This window comes from Harpegnathos saltator, unplaced genomic scaffold (genome assembly GCF_003227715.2).
Source record: "Harpegnathos saltator strain DR-91 unplaced genomic scaffold, Hsal_v8.6 scaffold18, whole genome shotgun sequence".
Classification (NCBI taxonomy): Eukaryota; Metazoa; Arthropoda; class Insecta; order Hymenoptera; family Formicidae; genus Harpegnathos; species Harpegnathos saltator.
The window spans coordinates 468,900-475,840 of NW_020229961.1; positions in this window are offsets into that span (position 1 = coordinate 468,900).

The following is a 6,941-nucleotide window of genomic DNA, read 5'->3' on the forward strand; positions in this document are numbered from 1 at the left end:
TGCTTTCCATCTTCCCCCGTCCACGACCATTTTATACTTCTCTTCCTCTTTTACTCCGCCGTCGCGTCACGTCGCGTCGTCGTCGTTCGTTCGTTCGTTCGTTCGTTCGTTTTTCTTACCCCAGTTTTTCCTCGCACACCCTCGGCGCGACGCCGCAGGGCGTGGCGTACCGACGCCTCGCGTTTCCCAAGTACAAATAGAAGCTGCGCTTTCGCCGTGTTGAATCGTCGCGAAAGCAACGGTTTACGTTTGCGTGCAGACTGTTTATACGTAAATCGCCTCTTTACCTCCACCGATAACACTCACCCTCTTTCTGTCTCTTTATTTTCCTCCGAGCTCTCCGCCAGTGTCCTCGAGAGTAAACTTTTCTAATCTTTATTTAAATCGATTCATTATTACACACGTATATATATATTTATAACGTACGCCTCTGTCGACAAAATTCCATCGCAAACTTCGCAAAAGTCTCGTAAAAAGAGCTCCAAGTTACTTCATTTAAGCGACAGCGTATCAAATATTCTCAACGAGCACTCTCTGCCGCACATTGCGCGACTTGCGGCAGACAAGAGAAATTCACGCTTTTTCTTTCTTTCTTGATTCATCGCCACTGCAAAGTTTCGTTACAGCAACTTGGTCGAGCAACCTTGGTGATAAGGAGACAACGACTGCATCGGGCAGATCGCCAGGCGAGTCCGGGGCGAACTACCCCGTGACGTGACTCACCGTGTAATGGGGATAAAGAGGAAGGAGACAGACGGGCGCAGAAGGGGTGCGGTCGAATTTATGGTTCGCTTCGAGGGTTATGCGTTTGCAGTCTGGTTACTTGTGCCAAGAGATAAGAATCTCTCTCTCTCTCTCTCTCTCTCTCTCTCTCTCTCTCTCCTTCTCCCGTAGTCGCGCCCGTCGTGTAGTTGAATCAACCGTTCGTGCTGCACGTAGCTTCTAATTGGATCGCCGTGACGTCGCGGGCACGAGAATCAACATCCCGCGATTTTGCGGAAAAATCGCTAAAACGACCGGCGAAGTGCCGGCGAGCGGACAACGTTCGATTAATATTGCGCGCTGGAGATTCTCTCGTCCTACGACGATTCTGTGTCACTGACAATGACGATCACGTGGGTCTAAGGATATAAGCGGCACACTGCCGGAGACTCATTCATTTTGTAATATGAAAACACAGTCCACGTCAGGACGAATTGCGAGCGATCCAATTTATTTACGGGATCGTCTCTCGCCGAAAGCGGCGCGTGCATTAGCGTTTCAGCGAACGAGTCTGGGTCAATCGTGGCAGCGGGTGGTCGGAACAACCGTCACGATTTCATTTCTATTGGGTTGGCAACTAAGTGATTGCGGATTTTGTCGACAGATGGATTTTACACTTTCTTTTATTTCGTTAACGTGTCCAAAGTACCTAACCTATATTTTTTTCCTATTGTTTGGACTTCTACCTTTCATTTAGTACAAAAATTATATCGATTAGTTGTTTAGTTTTGTTTTTATCCCAATTTAAAAATGGAAGAGCAAGACGCGCACTTCAGACGTATTTTATTGTATTATTTCCGAAAAGGCAAGAACGCATCGCAAGCGCACAAGAAGTTACGTGCCGTATATGGGAATGAAGCCTTGAAAGAAAGGCAGTGTCAAAATTGGTTTGTCAGATTTCGTTCTGGTGATTTTTCATTGAAAAATGCTCAACGATCTGGCCGTCCAGTTGAAGTCGATGAGACCCATATCAAGGCCATTATCGATTCAGATCGTCACAGCACAACACGTGATATCGCAGAGAAGCTCAACGTATCGCATGCATGCATTGAAGAAAATTTTAAAAAGCAAATTTAAAATTTTGCGGATTTTAAATAAGAATTTCCATTCTTATTTAAAATCCGCAATCTCACTTAGTTGCCAACCCAATACATTTAGCCCGGCTAAAGTAGAGGGAACGCGAAATTAATCAATGGAGGCACGTCATTTCTCGCGAGATTGCATACCGAGAGACGTCCAAGCGACCGGCCCGCACGACAGATCGAAAGACGCGATAAAACTTCGGTTGCTTGTTGAGGGAGCAAAAAAGGAACTCGTCCGAAGGATTGACAACGCAGCCGCGGTAAGGCGATTGCTTTTTCTCAGAGAGCGCGGCTCTCTGTACAGCTCTGCGAAGCGGCGCTAATCGTTTCCCCTCGACGCGATATCCGGTTTGCTCGATAGCCCGCTCCTCGACTCTATAATTAATTCGAGTCGCGAGTCGCGAGTGTAGCGTTTATCGCGCCTCGTTATTGAAATAAACGCCGGCGGTCGTAATCATTCGAGTCCGGCCGGACGCGAATTATTGTTTTCCGAGGGAGAAAGACGTCGCATAATGGCGCTATATCGACTCCGCGGGGTCATAAAATCGGAGTTTCATTGGCGGTATCGGATATCGGCCAGCCATCGCGCATTTGCATTCGTACCATTCATTATGCACGCGCGTGCAACGTACTGGGTGTCGCGGAATCATCGTCGCTCCCTGCACTCTCCGGCCTCTCGGTAGCACGGGATGATTCCACAAACGCTTGGAAACGCTCGCGACTCGACGTGCGCGAAACAAAGACGGAACTCGAATCTTCGCTCGAGACCTTTTCACGGCCGAGTCGTAATCCGCCGATTCGAGACGATTCCCGCAGGGAATGACGACCTTCCGATTTTTCATCGTCGAGGAGATCCCCGACGTCGTTGACGGGACACGCGACACCCAGTGACGACACCGTGTATATCGCGCTGAGCAAGCACACAAACAACCCTTATACCGATGGCAAAGGTCGCGCGCGGCCGCCGCGATAGCGGCTGCTCGATTTGTTTTCCTCTGAGAAATCAATCTCCGTGGTAATAATATATGGAGAGTAATGATGCAGCTGGGGCGTGTGCAATATGATTCTTTAAACGTCGACTTCTCTCTCTCTCTCTCTCTCTCTCTCTCACTCACTTTCCCGACGCGATCGATCGTACTTTCCCGTCGCGCTCTCCTCCTCCGTTCGCTCGCTCGCTCGCTCGCTCGTTCGTTCGTTCATTCGTTCGTGGAATGCAGATTACCGAAATACGATACATACGCCGATGCCTCCCGGCGAGGAAGCCCTCTGAATTAGATCAGCCGTACATTAATCCTCGCTGCGACGGAGCGACTCGCTGGATCCCTCATGATTAATTCATTCCGCGAGTGATTAAACGGAGGACAGTCGCTGTTCTGTTCTTAGACCGCTCACGTCGGCCCGCTTCGCGTATTACCATAAAGTCGCGTTAATCCAATCGTCTTTTCCGATTAAGTTCGCGGAAGCGCATGGGAGAGAGCATCCAGAGCGCGCCGCGCCGCCATATGCGAGACCGCCTTCTCCTCAGTATCATTATTGCGCATTGATTATTTTATCATTTTATCGACATGCGCAAATATTAAACGTGATGGTCCCACAGACGCGGGAGCGGAAGAGCGCAAATGCTCTTTCTTACTGCATACTCGAAACTGATGGTGCAAACACGAAGAGTCTCTCTCTCTCTCTCTCTCTCTCTCTCTCTCTCGATTGCTCGCTCCTGCTATTCTTGCAGGCGAAGCATGCACCTTGTCTCATAATAAAACGCGACTTCCGCCTGTTCCGCCCGATCGTCTTCGTCGGACGCTCGCGGCGTCCGAAGAGCAGCAGCGCGTCTAAGCCAGGCAACGACACCGCGGCGCGGCGTTAACCGTCAACAAAGAAGCCTCCTCATTTCGGTCCTGAAATAATATCGCTCGATCCGCGAAGTCGTCCCCCTCCTCGGCTGCCCTCGGCGCCTTGAAACAATATTTTCACAAGGGCGGCTGTCCGTCGCGTCGTAACCTCGGAAAATCCGGAGGTTATAATATCGCTGTTTTTCTCGGCCGGTCGGCCGGCCGTCTCATCGCTCCGGAACGCCCCGGCCCCGGCTCCGACGTGCCTCGGTCACCGACATCTCGTCGTCCGATCGATCTGCGGGAGGTAAACGCGCCAAATCTCGTGTTCCGGACGGAAAGCACGAAACGGCTTCGCACAACCGGCCGAGCGCCGGTCGAGTGGGCGTTTCGCGCGGAACGCTCGCTGGGCTTGGCGGAGCTGAAGTGCACGTAATTTCCAGCGAAAAATTACAAGCGCATACATCACATTCACCAGAGAGAGAGAGAGAGAGAGAGAGAGAGGAGGGAGGCGGCGCCGCGTGCAGTCGCGTTTACGCTCTTACACCGCGCCGTAGCGTGCCCTCATGACGGCCGAGTTTGTTTGGAGAGACTGATAATTTCGACTATCTAGGATAGTTTGCTCGGCGAGGCGAGGGAAAATACAGCGTGACGAGGCGCGGTAAGCGAGAGAGAGAGAGAGAGAGAGAGAGAGAGAGAGAGAGAGCGAGAGAGAGAGAGAGAGATTTCCCTCGCGTGGCACGATAGTCGTGCGTGGCTACTCGAATGAGGGTGGCGACAGTTGAACGCTATAAACCCCTTCATGCGGCTGATGCGTATCTCGCTCATAAGCGCGATACTTCCTTCTTACTTTGAAAGCGCGTGCGTTCCTCCGATGACGCATAAACGTCGCGGGGGCCGTATCGATGATCGTGCACGCTCGAGAGTGCGCAGCGCCGACATATTAATAAGAAAAGAAGGAAGAACCACCCAGAGCTGTGGCCAAAGTTTCACTTTGGAACTCGTGTCGGTTCGCTCGCGAAGGATGGATCGTTGCGCGTACGATCCCCAGCAATCCGAGCAGCCGCAAGCGCGACAAAGAGAACGCGCAGGGATTGACGCAGGAGCGACGACGCGTCCACGCGGGGATCTTCATTCCGCTGCAACGAGCGGCCGAGCAATCGTCCAAATGCGCTGCCGCGAGCTGCATCGCCACGTTGAATCGCCATCAGGATTATTAAGACCTACTCCGTTTGCGATCGGACAAGCGACTATGTGGAGTCGCAGCAGCAGCAGCGGCGGCAACCTCCGCGTGGCATTTCGCTCGCATCTCGCGACGAAGGATGGATGCCACACGTTCGCGTCGCGGCGCGGCCGCGCGGCCGCATTATCGGGATGAATTTACGGCGTCGCTCGTTGGGCGATCCGCACTCCGTCGAGCGTGACGGACCTGTTGGCGGTACGGAACGCGCGCGCTGTTACGTGGCGCAGTCGACCACACACCGCGCGCGTACGGTTTTAGCGCACCGTCTTTTTTCGCTAATAAATCCGAAAGCCGCCGTACGGTATTGTAGAGCCGGGCTTTCGCGCGACTCTGTCGCTTTAGCGAGCTTTCGGCCGAGCTAATTACGGAACGAACGTAACGTCAAAGCGAGCGCGCGCGCGCGCTCGCGATAAAAACGATCCTCCGCACGAGTGGCGTCGATATGGCCTTCGATCGATTGCGAAAACACGACATCCTGTTCCCAAGGCTCTCTCTCTCTCTCTCCCTCCGCTAACGATATCGCACTCACGACTCGTAATTAGTTTCTCAGTTAACCGTGTCGCTCGCCGATGTTTCATTTACCGTTAATTAACCCCGCGTCTACCTTTGAATATTTAATTTCCACGATTGCGGTTTCCTGACGCACGGCCGATCTTTATTCATGAACTCGAAAAATACGACGGCGCCGATGAATTTTATCATTTCCACCGCGCGCGTTATGCAACGTGGAAATACGCGCGGGTGCATACCTTATGTAACATTCTACCGCCTGTCCTTTTGCGCAGACCTCCGTTAATCGCGCCTGCAGCCGCGACAGCGGCGATCCGTGCGATATCTCGATCGGCGCTATCGGCGCCGCTGTACGAATCAGTATTACATCTCGACATCGAGTAGCCGCGCGCGCGCGCGATCGTCCATTCAATTCCTCAGGATGAGCGCATAACAACGGCATGCCGCATGAGAAACGGCAGCGCGCGCTGATATTCAATTCGCTCGGCCGCCGCCGCCGCCGCTTGTCCGCATTCACGCCCGAGAGAGACACTCCGTTTCATACGCGATCAATCGATCGTTCCACATCCCTCGATTCGCGGGAGTACACTCTGTACCGCGGGCGATCGATACCTCCGCCCGTGCTCTCCTCCGGCCGGCGCCAAGGAGAACAAGGGGTTGGCGATATCAGGGGGTTGCGCCAGCCACCCCCAGTGTGCGCGCACGTGTTTAAACCGGCTAACCGCGCTCTCGCCTTCTCCGCCGGAGACACGGAAGCGGACTCACATCCGTTTCCGCTCACTCTCTCTCTCTCTCTCTCTCTCTCTCTCTCTCTCTCTCTCTCTCTCTCGTAGAGAAACGGTCGACACCGCTCGGCGCCGCGCGGCAATATCGCGCTCGGCGCCAGATCGGGAGATTCGGAGATTCGCAGCGACCCTCTTCTCGCGGAAATACAGACGGGAGGACAGTCGGCGTATCTCTCACGATCACAGGTGTTTATAATCAGCAGGTGTCTACGATGAAAGAGCGAGCTGCGATTGAGAGCTGCGAGCCCGTTACGCTCATATTCACACTCACGGCGACACTTTGATCGCGGGATCGCTGATGCTGCTCTCTCGCCGTCATAATCGCCCTCCTGCCTTGTCTCTCCTAGCGCGACTTTGGCCGGGATGAATTCAGCCCTTCGAACACCTACGTAGAAATGCAAGACGGTAATCCGACACCCGCTTGTCAGCTCGGGGCGGGAAACGAGCGGCGAGCGCAGAGCAGGAGGGAGGAGAAGACGACGACGAGCGATGATAACGCTTCCTTCGTGTCGTCGATACATTTTGTTGTCGCAAAAGGGCAACGCTCATTGTCCGCTCCGTCTGCCTGTTTTACGCCGATTATAATGATCGATTCGCCGGCGCGACGCTCTGGCGACGTTATCACCACGCAGCTCCCACTCGCTTTCGACCTCCCTCTCTCTTTCTCTCTCTCTCTCTCTCTCTCTCTCTTGCCGCGCGTTAACGTTTCATCTCGGTCGTGGTGGTCGCG